The sequence below is a fragment of the Dendropsophus ebraccatus genome, chromosome 1 (genome assembly GCF_027789765.1).
Source record: "Dendropsophus ebraccatus isolate aDenEbr1 chromosome 1, aDenEbr1.pat, whole genome shotgun sequence".
In the NCBI taxonomy this organism is placed as follows: Eukaryota; Metazoa; Chordata; class Amphibia; order Anura; family Hylidae; genus Dendropsophus; species Dendropsophus ebraccatus.
Window position 1 is genome coordinate 16604366 of NC_091454.1, and position 17669 is coordinate 16622034.

Sequence of the window (17669 nt, forward strand, 5' to 3'; positions counted from 1 at the left end):
CTTTAAAGGCTCCTTAAGCCCCGATCTACTAGATAAGTTCTAGCTTACAAGCAAGGGTCAGTTGGTCTTAAAGATCCCTAAAGGCCCCTATACACTTTATACTAAAGTTAGCTAAACCCACCAATGGTTCCGAGTCTGGCCATCAGTATAAGGTGTATGGGGACCTCCCAACTCTCCCCCAACATATAATGTCTGTGGACATAGGGGTCGTGCGTGAAGGATTTTCACTCTCCGACCCTTGTTTTGGAAAGAATGGGTCTGGATGGCATACCTCTCCCCATAGGGAACGCATGAACATTCAGCCGTGTACAACTATCATTTGGCCAACAGTTATTGAAGATGTATCGGTATCTTAAGTTGCTTCCAGGCTCCTTACCTCATCTAGAATATATGCTTGATTGCCAAACCAAGAAAACGTGCGTATGGGGGGCAGCAGTAATAGCTGTTGACCGAAACAGGGAACTACTACCTGTAGTGTATGACCAGCTTAATTTCTTAGATGGAGATTTACTGTAAGAACTGAGTATTTCCAATGGATTCCGATACAGAAGACTATCATTTCCTGTCTGGCAAAGATACGACCTTATATTTGTCATGATTATTGTTTGTCTGGAAGCTTTCTTAAGACTTCAAAAGTATACTACGTAAAACACCCTCCGGGGAGAGTAATTAATTGATTTTCCATTTTAGAAGGAAGAAGCAAAGTGTGGAAAATCCTCCTGAGGAGCACAACTCCGATATACAGAGGAGGACAGGGGAGAGTACGAGCTCACCATGAGGAAAATGGAATCCGCCAACTCCACTAAGGAACCATCTAGGGATTAGAAATGACAAAGTCAAAACTATTTTGTTTGGGTGTTTTTTGGTTTCCAAATTGGAAGAATACCTTGGCCGGTATTGCTTCCCGATAGAGTAAGACCAGTTTCAAAATGTCTATGGGTCTTCATGTGAATTTTATAATGGTGCCATGTCTTTTTCTTGGATACAGTAGAGACCGTCAACCCCAGTTCGGCCACGTTCCCAGGACGAAGGGACCGATCAAGAAATAGTACTTCTATATTCTTATAGGGCAGGAAGACGGTTGATCTCCCTTAGGCAACAGGGCCAAGAACAACTACAAACTTTGCTCCTAGAGTTACACTCTTAAAGCCAGGACCTACAAATGCCTAAAGAACTTTGAGAATGTTTTGTCTAGAATTTTTTTTCTTCACTTCCTGTATAATATGGTATAATAAGATTCATCCTAGTATCCCACCCTAAGGACAGGAAACATAGACAGCTGTACCCAAGACTGTTGCCTCCTTTGCTTACCCTACACATGTATTTACTCCCCCCTTTTCCCGGTCAACCATGAATGACAAGTATTTTTGACACCTTGGTGTCAAGTTGTCTCAAAACATTTTGTATCGGCTACGTATCATATGTCTCGTACATAGAGATGAACGATTGTAGACATCTACGTACGTAAGTGAGCCACAGTGACTCTCCCGAAAAAACAAGACTTTAGGGTCAAACCATAAGACGTGATTTATTTTCATACCAAACACATCTAGCGTTCTTTAACTTTAACCCTTTATGTTTAAAGTGGAAGAGCCCTTTAAGTTGACTTGTGTAAGGAACCTCCTACCCAGGACACATGGAACTGATCTGAAAAGATTAAAGATTGCTTGAGCTGAATGTAAGATGTAATATAAAAACTAATGGTTCTCCGAAGCCAAATCTGTTCTGGCCCTTATAAGGAGCGTTATTTGATACCATGGAATGGAGTCCCTGAGCTAGCAGGAATTATTTTTTTTTTTTTCACTTGTAAGCCGCTGCCATCTTTCGAACTCAATAGGCCATAATTTATTTCCCTGGTACTGTAAAGGACCTCTTCCCTATTAGGCAAACAAATACAGATTTTCCTCATACAGCAGGCAGGCTATATTGCAAATGGCTTTTCAAAGATTTAATCTCACCGGACTTATTGCCAAATCAAAAACATATGACATAAGGACTGTAAGTTTTTAGCTCTAAACTTTACAGACACTATAGTGCACAAGTATCACTAAAAATCACCTAAAACAAATGCCAATAAAGCTGCCAGGGGTCTGTCACCTGTCCATGCTAAAGAAGGCAACACCTGTCCTTGCCAGAGAAGGGTACCGCCATGGGCACCTAACCTATGCCTAGTGCCCTGATTTGTTTAGACTTGGAAGTAGAGATGAGTAAACTTTTTAAAAGTTGGGGTCGATGGGTTCACCAAAGTTTAACGTAAAGTTCGGGTTCTTCCAAACCGAACCTTAAATGAGCTGCACTAAAACAGCTAAAACAATTGGAGGAGTGTAGCTGTTTTAGTGTGGTTAAAAAAAAAAAATCACTCGGTTTTCCCACCTGTCCACGGTGTACTTCTTCTTCTTCTTCTATTCCATGCAGCTACCAAAATCCTATTCAGCCAATCACTGATTAAGACAGGACAGGGTCGTGGCCACTGATTGGTTGAACAGGCTGCCACCCGAATGACAGCCCACTCAGCCATTTACTGGCCGCGGCGCTGTCCCGTCTCAGTCAGTGATTGGCTGAACAGAATTTTGGCGGCTGTGGGGACCGGAGACCCAGAGGAGGACACTGGGGGAGCAGGTACAGGTGAGAATTTATTTATTTATTTATTTTTATGTGTGCCCGCCATTCTTTCTAACTTTTATCAAACTTTGAAAATAGTTGATTTGGTACCAACATCAAACTGAAACTTTTGCAAAGTTTGTAACCAATCTCGGTTCGGGAAATTCGGTTTACTCATCTGTACTTTTTAGAGGATAGAATGATTTTGGGTCTGACTCCTGGGGCCCCCACCAATCACAAGGAACGAGGCAAAATTATTCCTCCAATGAATGGAGCACAATGGAGTGCTGGCCGTAAAATCATGCTGTACTGTGAGTGCACTTCTGGACTTCTGAGTGCACTGAAAATAAGTGCCGATCTCGCCGATCAGGGATCACTTGCGTCCTTGCACGGCCCCATATTGTCCGTGTAAAAGGACCTTTACTTGAGCTGTCTTGAACAGAGATGCTTTTACTTCTAAAAACTATTGTTGTGGGCATGCTCTGTGACCCATGCAAAGGGAGAAGAGAAAAACTGTGATCATTACCTATTGTAAATGGCAGTCACCTATGTTACGGTATCTTTCCGCAATATTGCGGCAATAAAACAAAAAACTCTTTAAACAGGTGTTATCTTTCATTATCCTATCTGTGATGATAAGGAGAAGCGATCTCTACAAAACAGGAAGTGTTACCTTATCATTGGTCTTAGGTGGCCAGAGTGAAAACTGCAAGATTTACATTTTTATATGACAAATTAAAAAAAATATATATATGTATGTACAACATAAAAAATGAATTTTAACAATAGGTCCTTTTCTGATGACAAATTCCCTTTAAAATATTTTGCAAAAAATCCAATCTGGGCTGTGCTTGGTTTCCTACAGTCAGAGGAACCAGCAGAGCACCTCCTAGATCCTGTGCCCAGAGAACGTGTTTCCTGCTCTCACGGAGATTACTTAAACTGCTGATTTAATCAAGGGAGTTCCCCGTATGAAACGCGAGTTAATATTGTAAACAGGCGCTAATGTACCAGCAGTGAAAGCTTCTTACTGAACAATGAAGGCAAAACACTCAACGCATTTAAAGGAACACTCCACCCAGAATACACACTGAGCTGCTTCAAGAAAATGTATCCTCTAGATTTTTTAGTACTGAATAAAACCAGTAAATGTATTATGAGAGTGTAAAAACAGACCTAAAATATTAAAAATATACTATATTGTGTCTACAGTTCCAAACCAGACCTGTGTGTCTCCATGGTAACAGACTACAGATAAATCCAGTGTAGTCTGATTAGCAAGGCCTGTTAAAGGAGTGTCCCATTTTAATATTTTTTTTACTGCTTAGTGGGTCTTCCAGCTCCTTGTCTGTACTGGGATCGACTTCGGGCCCCACTCACCTGAAGGGGACTGCAGTCACCTGATTAGTCAGCTGATGTTAAAGGGGATATAAGACGCGCCACTACAACCACCACTGCATCCCCATTACTCTCATGATGAATCCAAGAGGTATCCACAGGATAGGTGATAACTTACTGATTGATGAAGGTTCAACTGCTGGGAGCGCATGCTACATCACTACTCTATTCACTGTCTATGGGACTTCCAAACATGCGCTGTACTCACCTATATTTAGAAGTCCCATAGAGAGTACAAATAACAGTGGTCAGGCATGTGCGCTCCTGCTCCATTTACCTTTGTTCTCATGATCAGTGTTGGCCCATTTACCTTTGTTCTCATGATCAGTGTTGGCCCATTTACCTTTCTTCTCATGATCAGTTTTGGCCCATTTACCTTTGTTCTCATGATCAGTGTTGGCCCATTTACCTTTGTTCTCATGATCAGTGTTGGCCCATTTACCTTTGTTCTTATGATCAGTGTTGGCCCATTTACCTATGTTCTCATGATCAGTGTTGGCCCATTTACCTATGTTCTCATGATCAGTTTTGGCCCATTTACCTTTGTTCTCATGATCAGTGTTGGCCCATTTACCTTTGTTCTCATGATCAGTGTTGACCCATTTACCTTTGTTCTCATGATCAGTGTTGGCCCATTTACCTATGTTCTCATGATCAGTGTTGGCCCATTTACCTATGTTCTCATGATCAGTGTTGGCCCATTTACCTTTGTTCTTATGATCAGTGTTGGCCCATTTACCTATGTTCTCATGATCAGTGTTGGCCCATTTACCTATGTTCTCATGATCAGTGTTGGCCCATTTACCTTTGTTCTCATGATCAGTGTTGGCCCATTTACCTTTGTTCTCATGATCAGTGTTGGCCCATTTACCTTTGTTCTCATGATCAGTGTTGGCCCATTTACCTTTGTTCTCATGATCAGTGTTGGCCCATTTGCCTTTGTTCTCATGATCAGTTGGACCTCCTTCAATCAGAAATTGGGGTAACACCTTTAAAGGGGTATTCTCTTCTTGACAGTATCCACAGGATAGGGTATAAATTAGAGATTGTGGTGGGTCTAAGCTCTTGCACAATTTCAGTATCCAATCCCTGGTGGATAAAAGGCCATTCCATATATTTACTATGGGACTGCCATAGGGGAAGAGCTTTTAAGCACTTTTGTTCCTTTGTTTTAGCAATCCGTCTCAGCAGCGGGAAACATTCTGAACAAAACATTTTAATATTTTGCAATGACGTGTTAAACGTTTTATGATGTCATAGCTACCCTTAGCAGATAATCTATGTATTTATATATTATAACATATTTATCTGTCTGTCATGTGATTCATAGCTATCTATATATGCATCTATGAATAGATAGATAGATAGATAGATAGATAGATAGATAGATAGATAGATAGGAGATAGATAGATAGATAGATAGATAGATAATAGATAGATAGATAGATAGATAGATAGATAGATAGATAAAAAATCCACAACAGAGTGCACTCTAAGTAAATGCAGTCGGAGTGCCAGCTGCTGGAGGCTGAATCCACATCTCCCCACTGTATATTCTCAAGAATTCCGCAGCACTTCGTTTAGTGAAAAATCCAAACATGTTTATTCCATAACGGTCAAAAGATACATGCAACGTTTCTGCCTCGTCACGAGGCCTTTCTCAAGATGCTTGAGATAGATAATAGATAGATAGATAGATAGATAGAATAGAAGAAAGAAAGATAGATAGGAGATAGATAGATAGATAGATAGATAGATAGATAGATAGATAGATAGAATAGAAGAAAGATAGATAGATAGATAGATAGATAGATAGATAGATAGATAGATAGATAGATAGGAGATAGATAGATAGATAGATAGATAGATAGGAGATAGATAGATAGATAGATAGATAGATAGGAGATAGATAGATAGATAGATAGATAGATAGATAGATAGATAGATAGATAGGAGATAGATAGATAGATAGATAATAGATAGGAGATAGATAGATAGATAGATAGATAGATAGATAGATAGATAGATAGATAGATAGATAGATAGGAGATAGATAGATAGGAGATAGATAGATAGATAGATAGATAGGAGATAGATAGATAGATAGATAGATAGATAGATAGATAGATAGATAGGAGATAGATCGATAGATAGATAGATAGATAGATGAATGATAGATAGATAGATAGATAGATAGATAGATAATAGATAGATAGGAGATAGATAGATAGATAGATAGGAGATAGATAGATAGATAGATAGATAGATAGATAGGAGATAGATAGATAGGAGATAGATAGGAGATAGATAGATAGATAGATAGATAGATAGATAGATAGATAGATAGATAGATAGATGTATTTTCTTGAAAAATTTGCTGAGAAATAATGATCAGGCTTTCCCAGGCGGTGAGGGATGTGAGATGTATGATGACTACTCTGTGGCCGGCCTGGAATGTGGACACCGGGGTGAATAATATCTCCACTATTTAATGAATGGAGCGCGGCCTGTCTCCTTATATGGAAGAGTTCGCTAGTAACCAAGTACCAAATAAACACTGGAATTTGTCGGAGATTGCCCCATCCTCCCCGGAGCGTCACACTTCCAAAAATAATTGTGATTAATCAGCTTTTATCTTCATCAATAAGCGCAAAGTGCTGGATTACAGCGCACATCGATGATTTATGGTACTAGTAATAGTCATACCATACCATTGCATTTTTATATTTAGCAACATTTAAAGGGATTATCCAGGCTTAAAAAACATGACTGCTTTCTTCCACAAACAGCGCCACCCCTGTCCTCAGGTTGTGTGTGCTATTACAATTTGGTTCAATTCACTTTAATGGAAGTAAGCTTAAAAAAAAAAAAAAAAAAACACAGGAAGAGTGGTGCTGTTACAGGAAGAAAGCGGGCCATGTTTTTGTAAGCCTTGACAACCCCTTTAAATCTCAAGTTGTATGACATCTGCACAGCAAACAATGTGATGTGACCTGTGAGGACTCAAAGGCCAACAATAACCAAGCCTAACAATAGAAACGTATACGCGCCCCTGGACGTAGTCATAGCAACCAGGATGAAACAATAACCGCATACAGTACCACATGTATCAGAACTGTCCAATAGAAAAGCAGCCCTTGGTTACACCAACCAATGACATCGCTATTTTCAGGTTTTTTTTTAAATAAAAGCTTTGCTGTGATTGGATGAAATAGCATCTTGCTGCAGCACTACTGACACAGACAGCTTCTGTAAGGGTCTTATTACACAGGCCGGCTACGGCCCAATCATTTTAGGAAACGAGCGCCGATCAGCTAGATAGGCGCTCTTTTACTGGACCTATTAGACAGCCCGATAATCGGGCAGCAGGGCTGCATGGACATTGTTAGCGATGTCCATGCAGCCCTTCCCCAAACACCTAATACCTTACCTCTTCTTGTCTTCTCTCCTGTGCTCCGCAGCTTCCTGGTCCCGGTGACAGCAGCGTCTGAGCGTCCTGTCAGCTGATTGGCTGAGCGGCCAGTCAGCTGATTGGCCGATTGGCCTGTGATTGGCTGAGCGGCCTGTCAGCTGACAGGACGCTCAGATGCTGCAACTGCCGGGACTAGGGAGCTGCAGAGCACCGGACAAAAGACCAAGGAGAGGTAAGGTATCAGGTGTTTGGGCAATCGTCAGCCATTGGGTGCGTATCGCTATTACACGCAACAATAATTTAGGTCCAAACCTAAACCACCGATCAGCTGATGATCGAAGTTATACAGACGTCGAAATAATGATCATGCTAATTATTTAAGGCCATTGTCCATAGACTTCAATGAAATTTTCATTTAAAATAACGGACCTTCTTTACATGATATGTGAACATAGCCTTAAGCTGCTGACTACTGTCGTAACGTAAAAAACAGAACAAAAATTTTTATTTTTTTAAATAAAAAAATTTGGATCTCATTTACAAAAAAAACTTTCCAAGGTTTCGGCCAAAACTATGTTCCATTACGGTAAAAAAAAAAAAAAAAAAGTGCCCTATAGGCAAAAAAAAAGGTTTAAAAAAAAAAAAAAGTCAAACTTTTTTTCTTTTCTTTGAAGAAAAAAGAATTGAGCTGTAAAAAAAAAAACACACATATCCTCACAATTATTTTTGCAGGAACGTTTAATATTAGCGGCTGTCACATTGAACACCAGCAAATCCGCATTATACTAATATTTAAGAGACATCTAAGCCCTGAAACAAGAACCTGTAATAATAAAAGGAAGGTAAAGCATCTGCTCAGGTCTCTAATAAGAGACATTACCGGGGGCTGTCAGCATTCCAGAATGTTCCTCAAGCATCTGGAATACCCTAAGGCTACTACTAACATTCCTTACATAGCTTAGGAATGGGCCTGATTGGCTACAACCCTAAAGCTCATCTACCCCATTGACCAGGGAATCTTCCACCTTTAACCTAAAAAGTTCCAAACATTCTGTGCGTAATGTCTGAGGAGCCGATAATTCTGAAAAAAAAGTTCCAGTACATACGATGGGGGAGATTTATCAAACATGGTGTAAAGTGAAACTGGCCCAGTTGCCCCTAGCAACCAATCAGATTCCACCTTTCATTTTCCAAAGAGTCTGTGAGGAATGAAAGATGGAATCTGATTGGTTGCTAGGGGCAACTGAGCCTGTTTCACTTTACACCATGTTTGATCTCCCCCGATATATCTACATAGCACGGCTGCACTTTTCTATGCAAAGGTATCATAACATGGAAGCCTAGGTGACACCAGCAGATAGCAAAGACAATTGATGAAGCTCACAGCTCAGCCTTCCCCTCCATGCAGAATGACCTTTGCACGGCTCATTGAGGTCACAGAGCATGCTCACAAATGTGCCCCATACAAAGAATTGGAGATGTTCCTTTTGGTCCATGATGTCCATGATGCTTGCTGTAACGTATATCATTAAAGGGGTTGGCCACTTTATAGTAAAATAGTTCAGTGTACAGTATTAGTAGGTGTACTCACTGTATATACTGACAGCAGCTCCCTGTGTACTTCATAGAGCTAAAATCAGACTCCCCTCCTCCAGGCTGTGCTGTCCTGCTCTGTGGTGAGTCTGTTCATAAGATGACCGACATGGAGGAGCATGTGACCATGCCCGGCCCCCCCCAGTGTCCACCACTGAGCCTGTATATGTCTATGGAGGTCTATGGCGGGGCATGGTCATGTTCCTCCATGTCGCCCATCTTATGGACAGACTCACCACAGAGCAGGACAGCACAGCCTGGAGGAGCGGAGTCTGATTTTAGCTCTATGAGGTACACAGGGAGCTGCTGTCAGTATATACAGTGAGTACACAGGGAGCTGTTGTCAGAATATATAGTGAGTACACTTACTAATACTGTACACTGAACTATTTTACTTTAAAGTGGCCAACCCCTTTAAATTCTGTTAAAAGCAGATTAAAGGGATTATCCGGAATTTAAAAAGTGTTGTCACTAAATGCTGTTAAAAATTACTTAAAGGGGTTATCCAGAATTGGAAAATCATGGCATAAAGCATGCTCACAAATGTGCCCTATACAAAGAACATACTGTAGAGATGTTCATTGTGGTATGTCCATATTGCTTGCTGTAAAGCATATCACAAAATGCTGTTAAAAAAAACAGCTTAAAGGGGATATCAAGGATTTGAAAAACAAATGCTTTATATCAAGCATCATAGACATATCAAATGACCTATTCTTTGTGTAGGGCACATTTGTAGACATGCACTGGACCATGTTTTTCCTAAACCCAGATAACCCCTTTAAGCTGTTTTAACAGCATTTAGTGATATGCTTTACAGCAAGTGTCATAGACATACCACCATGAAGCTGTAATGGTGGTCATATCGGTTGTTACCAGAGTTTCTCAGTTTTCTTTTAATAGAAAAATCTGAATAGTGACAACCAACATGGCCGCCGTCACAGTTCCCATTGGATGTGCCAAAAGAGGAGAATTCTAGGGAGAAATAACAATCCCCGTACTAGTAATCTGTCTTCATTATTGACGGATACACGTTGTTCTTGAGCCGACTACTATTGTTATGATTGGTAATTATCAGCCTCATAGTTTTATGGGATTTCCGCGTTCTCGGGGCAGACGTGGCGGGTCTCAGACGGAGCCCAGCGCCAGGATGACAGTAAGTTCACAAATTAACTCTGTAATAAACATGCTGCCTTGCAATAATTCTGCCAGCTTTAGTTTGGCATAAGACGTTGCACATTTAACCACGACGGGGGAGATTTATCAAACATGGCGTAAAGTGAAACTGGCCCAGTTGCCCCTAGCAACCAATCAGATTCCACCTTTCATTTTCCAAAGAGTCTGTGAGGAATGAAAGGTGGAATCTGATTGGTTGCTAGGGGCAACTGAGCCAGTTTCACTTTACAACATGTTTGATAAATCTCCCCGAACATGCAGTGGTAGTCGCCATGGAAACGTTTGATATACAGGGGTGTGGCTATGGGGGTAGTTGTAGCATTTGGGCCTATGTCACATATAAAGACAACAGTATTGTAGGTGGGGGGGGGGGGGGGTTGTTACAGACATTAACATTTAAAGGGCTTAGAAAAACATGGCCGCTCTGTTCCAGAAGCAGCACCACTCTTGTCCTCAGTTTGGGAGTGGAGTTTTGTAGCTCAGTTCCATTGAAATGAATGGAGCTGAATTGCAATACCACACACAACCTGAGGACAGGGGTGGCGCTGTTTTGCAAGAAGGTAACTGTGCTTTCTCTAATCCTGGATAACCAATTTAAGTCATCCCTCTGACCAGTAACCTTGCTTTTGGTGTATCTACTACCACCTTATAACTGCAATATGTATATCTAGTTGTAAAACATAGTGATTTACATAAAGGGGGTTCCAGATATCAAAGATCAAATTTAGCCCCAAATTAAAGCACTGAGTTTTGCCACCTAAGGCCAAAGGGCCTTGACTTATGGGCAACTTTATTGTTGCCCCATCCCCTGTTTTGGGACACTACATCTACCCCCACTGAAGAAGTAGACTCCTACATAAGTTTTTGTCATGGAAGGACATGGGGCTGACCAGGACTAGATCCACTCTCCATGGACTCTCTTATGTTTCAAAGAAGACCCATGTCTACCATAATGAATGTTATTTTTAAAAAAAAATTCCCATTACATAGGGGTCAACAATATTCTTTTTTTAAATAGAATCAAATTTAAAAATTGAAATCAAAACAAGAACTGAACAGTTACCCAGGTCACTGTTTACATTTAAAAAAGTGGTTGCTGTGGGAAAAGTTAATGGTTGCTATGGGCAGCTATTATGGCACAAAAAGGGGGCATATTGTAGTTCCTGTATATTTGTGAACGGGTAGTATCTTTCTTATATGACGGTCCATCCTTCAAAGGGAGGCTATAGTGCTATTGTCCCCCTATAGCATAATTATAAAAAAAATTGTATTAAAGGGGTACCTCGGAGGGAAAAAAAATGTTCTTTCAAGTCAGCTTTTTTCAGAAATTGATATAGATTTGTATTTGACTTTTACTCAAAATTCTTAAACTTTCCAATACTTATCAGCTGCTGTATGTCCTGCAGGTCGTGATGTATGATGTATTCTTTCCAGTCTGACACAGTTTATAACATTTGATGCTGGAGTACCCCTTTAAAATAACACGTAGCCCCTTAGCAATAAGCACAGCTGCAGGATAGGGGCGTGGTTATTTACATACGTCTCATCCAAGACATGGGAAGAATTCTCAGGGATTTAACTCGGCATCCTGCGGATGGGGTTAATGTATGTAAACAAATACCCCCCATCCACACCCAAAAAAAAATCTGCATAATTTCATATATATTACCAGAAAACTGTTAAAAAATGGGGTATTGGCCCTTTAAGGCACAAAAGACTACATAAATAGGATAACAGTAACAACATCAAATGAAAGAATTTTGAATTTGTAAAAACTTTATCAACATCTAAGAATCCAGACAAAGGTTATCAGATGGATCAGATGTTTTCTAGTCTGCATGAAGTGTTTGTGCAGGAATGCCAACCCACAGACACTATCTGCCTCAACCATCAAGTCTGCTCCTCAGCCAGAACTGTCTCAGCATGTCCCTGCCGCTTCTGCTCCCTTGTTTCCTTTATTCCTGGAATAACTGCATGACATAAGGATAGTGATATTCCTCTCCTAGGACCCACCCAATTACACCCAATGCAAACCATCATGTGCAGATGTAGCAGAGCCTGATGTGTTGCTGGTAATCTCTACCACCAGGCAACTCACCTAGCTCTGCTACATAGCTGCACACGTAACATTACAAGTAGTTTATTTTTGCATAAAAGAAAAAGAAAAAAAGAAAAGAAAGAAAGAAAGATCTTACATACACATACTGCTCCCTTAAAAGAAGTAAGTGTTGGAGTGACACATAGGTTGCACAATGTATAGTGAAGCATTTAAATGGATGGGGATCAAGCACTCCTCCAGAGCTGAAATCCTTGTGTCATGTAGGTATTGCCTATAATGGTGATCTGCGACCTGTGGCTCTCCAGCTGTTGCAGGACTACAACTCCCATCGTGGCCTGAAATCCTTTGTGTGCTGTAGCTATCGCCTATGGTGATATGGGATATAGCTGTTGCCTAGGACAGTGATGCCCATCTATTGACTCTCCAGTTGTTACAAAACCACAACTCCCATCATCCTATGATACCCGAAGTCCTTGTACAATGTACCTTATTACCTATGGTGGTGATCATCCAACCACAACTCCCATCATCCTATGATACCCGAAGTCCTTGTACAATGTATCTTATTACCTATGGTGGTGATCATCCAACCACAACTCCCATCATACTAAGATGCCTGAAATCCTTGTACAATGTAGCTATCGCCTATAGTGGTGATCTGTGGCATCTATCTTTTGCAAAACTACAACTCCCATCATGCCTGACACCTGAGATCCTTGTGTGATGTAGATATTGCCCAGGGTGGTGATTCCTGACCTTTGACTCTCCATCTGTTACAAAACTACAACTCCCATCATGGTGTGCCCTGTATGATGTAGCTAATGCCTATGATGCATGATGTTGATCTCCTAACCTGTGGCTCTTCGGCTGTTGCAAAACTACAACTCCCATCATGCCCTGACATCTAATATATTTTTGTTATGTAGCTATTGTCTATAATAGTAGTCCTCCATCCTGTTACTCCCCAGCTGTTGCAGAACTACAACTCCCATCATGCTCTGTGATGTAGCTACCACTTATGATGTATGTATGATGGTGACCCCTATCTTGTGACTCTCCAGCTGTTGCAAAACTACAACTCCCATCATGCCCTGTGATGTATGTATCATAGTGATCCCTATCTAGTGACTCCCCAGCTGTTGCAAAACTACAACTCCCATCATGATCTGTGATGCAGCGCTCACCTATGATGTATATATGATGGTGATCCCCATCTAGTAACTCTCCAGCTGTTGCAAAACTACAACTCCCATCATGACCTGTGATGTAACTATCATCTATTATGTATATATGATGGTGATCCCCATCTAGTAACTCTCCATCTGTTGCAAAACTACAACTCCCATCATGATCTGTGATGCAGCGCTCACCTATGATGTATTTATGATGGTGATCCCCATCTAGTGACTCTGCAAAACTACAACTCCCATCATGCCCTGACATCTGAAATCCTTATGTACTCTAGCTATCACCTATGATGGTGTTCAGCAATAGGTTGCCAAGACAGGCATGATGGGAGTTGTAGTTTTGCAACAGCTGGAGCATCACTAGATAAGGATCACCATCATACATGCATAATAGGTGATAGTTACATCACAGGGCATGATGGGAGTTGTAGTTTTGCAACAGCTGGAGGACTAGAGGACGGGGGCAAACTTATTCCTACCTCCAAGTGCATCAAAACACTAAACCAATAAAGAATACCATGTAAAATCAACCCATCTGAATGCAAAAAAAAAAAAAAAAAAATGCAATAAAACAATAAACTCTAGAACAATAATATACATCATGCAGGGAAATTTCCAACAATTCCATCCAGGACAAAATAAAAAATAAATAAAAAAATTCCTAATCCCCTCCCTTACCTTTCTGATGAAAAGTTTGCAGCTGGAAGGAAGTCACTGGCCGCTTCGTAAAGAGGCAAGAAAAAAAAGGCAGGGGCTGCTTAAAACACAGCTCTATTGAATTAAACTGGCAGACTTTCCCTAAGCCCCTCCCCCTTCCGAGTGAAAGGAAAAAAAAAAAAAAAAAAAAAGTCAACGCTAGAAGAATCCTTATTCCTTATGTTTACAATTGGCAGCCAGTAAAAGCCATTGTCCTCCTCAGCATATTCTAATAGGCGGCCAATGGGTTCGCTCCTAGTCCCAAAAAAAAAAAAAAAAAAGCGGCTAGAAAAAAAATGCTTGTCATTCCCTAAGCATGCTCAGAGACGGGACTCATCAGAAAAACCCAAAATCACGCCGCCTGCCAATTCCAGTAACATATCCTTTTTTGGTTATGGTTTCGGGGCCTCTGTAAGAAAAAAAAATTCTCTTGACAAAAGGGAAGATCATAAGAATCCAGAAAAAAAAAATAAAAAAAAAATAAAAAGATGTAGCAGAACTGAGTTTGTCACGAGGTTGAGAACTTAACCGACTCAGCTCTGCTATATCTGAAGGTATAAGGAAGAGGGGGGGGGGGGGGCAGGCGGGGGTTAATTTTTCTGAAAAATTAAAAGCACATGTTCGCTGGAGAAGGATTCTGGAACAATTGAATGAGACGCTTTGAAAGACATGTCTGCCTCGGAGGGGTGTTGTAATGGCGTAGGGTTGGCCGCCGGCCCGATAGGTGTGCGCGTGTGTTTTTGGAACCACTGTCCTACTACTGTAGGTTCCCAGAGTTCCGACTTATATGTAGATCTATCAGATGTTAGGGACTTCCATGACGGGAGTTTATACGATCTGGGGAGGCTTAATCCTCTCACTGAGTGAGTGTGTACAGTCATCAGGATTAATAATGAGAGGGTTTAAGCAGCTGAAGAAGAGCGTCTCCTGCCCTGGAGGACCTGGCGTGTCCGGGCGTTACATGGACATGTCATTGATTGGGGTTAGATAGCAGTGTAATGCTTTGTTTCACCTGCGGGGGTGCTGTAGAGAAATTAAACACTTGCTGCCAATAAATGATTGAGGCTGGATAAGCTTTAAAGGGGAACTCCAGTGAAATCATGTCAGAAAATGATACAGATTTGTAATTTACTTCTATCTTAAAATTCCAGTCATCCAGTACTTATTAGCTGCTGTATGCCCTGCAGGAAGTGGTGTATTCTTTCCAGTTTGACACAGTGCTCTCTGCTGCCACCTCTGTTCATGTGTGGATCAGGGTTTCTATGGGGTTTGCTGCTGCTCTGGAGAGTTCCTGACATGGACAGAGGTGGCAGCAGACTGGAAAGAATACACCACCTCCTGCAGGACATCCAGCAGCTGATAAGTACTGGAAGACTTAATACTTTCTAAAAAAAAAAAAAAAAAAACATGTGAAATTTGACATGTGAATTTTTTTTTAAAGTGACAGTAACAATATTTCTAAGACTTCCTTAAAGGGCAGATCACACGATATAACCCCCCCCCCCCCCCCAAATTCCCTGTACCCTAATAACATCTGTAAACATATCCAAAGCTCATTTCTAGATGGTTCCGCTGCTAGAATGCTGGGTGACAACCATTAATTGCAGCAGTTATGGTGTCCATTGTGGTTGTCACCCAGCTGTCCATGATCCCACAATAGTATATAAACTGATAAGTATACATAGCTATTGTCCTTCTATCGTAATAGACTGAACCACTGTGTGTATGTTTTTTCTGTACTGTGGAAGACAATAGGTCACTGGTACATATACTCCTGAACTAGCCTTAAAGTGACTGTACCATCAGGCCCAGGCTGAAGCACTGGAGGCGGGCCGACTCACCCTTAGTGGGAGGGAACCCTAGCCCCTCTATGATAGGGTTCCATTGATTCTAATGGAGTCACGTCATGGAGGGGCTGGGGTTTCTTTCCACTAGGGGTGGGTCGGCCCGCCTCCAGTGCTTCAGCCTGGGCCTGGTGTTACAGTCACTTTAAAGGGTTTTACCCACAAGGCAAAACTGGTAAAGTCAGATATGTACCGCATAAGTACAGATGTGCTTTTTTTTTAAGGTAAGATGACCTACATTACTGTTCTGTTCTTCTCCCCCATGGATCTCGTGTATGTTTTTTCTGTAGTGTGCAAGACAATAAGTGACTGGTATGTATATACTCCTGAAATAGCCTTAAAGGGTTAACAAAAACTACATCACTTTACTGTTCTTCTCCCCCATGGATCTGACCACTTCCTGGTTCTGTAAACCTGCTGTTCCCATGCAGCAGAGCACACACATTCCCACAACCCCCCTTGCTTGCATACACAGTATAGACTTAAACAGCTGAACTGAGCATGCTCGACCATCCCAGTGGATATCCTAAGGTGGACATAACCAAAGGTAACAGAGCAAAACAAATCAAGCACATGGGGTTTAATAAGTATATATAGGAATTTTTCAGAAATCCATGAAACATATTTATAGCATCAGTTCAGACCTATTTATCTTCATGGTATGAGGCCGGCACCAGAGATATAAGCCAACCTGAATGGGCCTAGTTATAGAATAATCCTGACAGCTACTTACATGGCTATTTTAGGCCTGGTGACCTATCTAGGCTCATTTATACTGACATTATGCAAATTACCGGTAATTAACGTAACTGTATAATAAAAGAATAGAATGTTCTAAGCTGAATAATTGGAATCTAACATTCTAATCATTCCAATATCCATCAAAGCCTCTTGTGATATCAGATGATGTGTTGTCTCTAGAGAGAGGGAGGAGCCAGGAAGCCGAGACAATACAACATTAAAGATTAAAGGACTACACAACTTACTGTACACAGCACTATATAAGTCACGTATACAGTACATCTTGGGTGATTTTTTTTAAACATAATTTTTCGATACTGGAATGCCACGTTAAAGGGGAACTCCAGCACATATGTTTTGTTTTTTCTTTTTCATCTCAACTGGTGTCAGAAAGTTATACAGATTTGTAAATGACTTCTATTTAAAAATTTCAAGTCTCCCAGTACTTATCATCTGCTGTATGTCCTGCAGGAAGTAGTGTATGCTTTCCAGTTTGACACAGTGCTCTCTGCTGCCACCTCTGTCCATATCAGGAACTGTCCAGAGCAGGAGAGGTTTCCTATGGGGATTTATTTTTCTGGACAGTTCCTGACATGGACAAAGATAGCAGCAGAGAACACTGTGTCAGACTGGAAAGAATACACCACTTCCTGCAGGACACACAGTAGCTGATAAGTACTGGAAGACGTAAGATTTTTTAATAGAGGTAATTTACAAGTCTATATAACTTTCTGACACCAGTAGATTTGGGGGAGAGGAAAAAAAACATTTCCGCTAGAGTTCCCCTTTAATATAGATTGGATCCATGTTGTTTCACTCATACAGCCATGATCTCCATCCTAATGCTTTCCAGCTGCTGCAAAACTACAACTCCGAGCATGTTGGCTGCTCAGGCATGCTGGGAGATGTAGTTCCACAACAGCTGGAGAACAATAGGTGGCAGATCATTGTCATAAGGGATC

At 41.0% G+C, this 17669-nt stretch overlaps 1 protein-coding gene across 4 annotated transcripts in view; it reads right to left on the reverse strand.

Moving 5' to 3' along the window:
• Positions 1 to 14213, reverse strand: part of CALD1 (caldesmon 1) — a 123512-nt gene extending 109299 nt beyond the window's left edge. For 2 of the 4 annotated variants that reach the window (XM_069968289.1, XM_069968255.1), the window contains exon 1: positions 14105 to 14212. The gene's annotated coding sequence lies outside the window, so the exon portion shown is untranslated. Of the gene's footprint in view, positions 1 to 14104 lie in introns of all 4 variants that reach the window. The other 2 variants (XM_069968273.1, XM_069968281.1) reach the window with 1 other exon arrangement.
• Positions 14214 to 17669: the final 3456 nt, after the last annotated feature.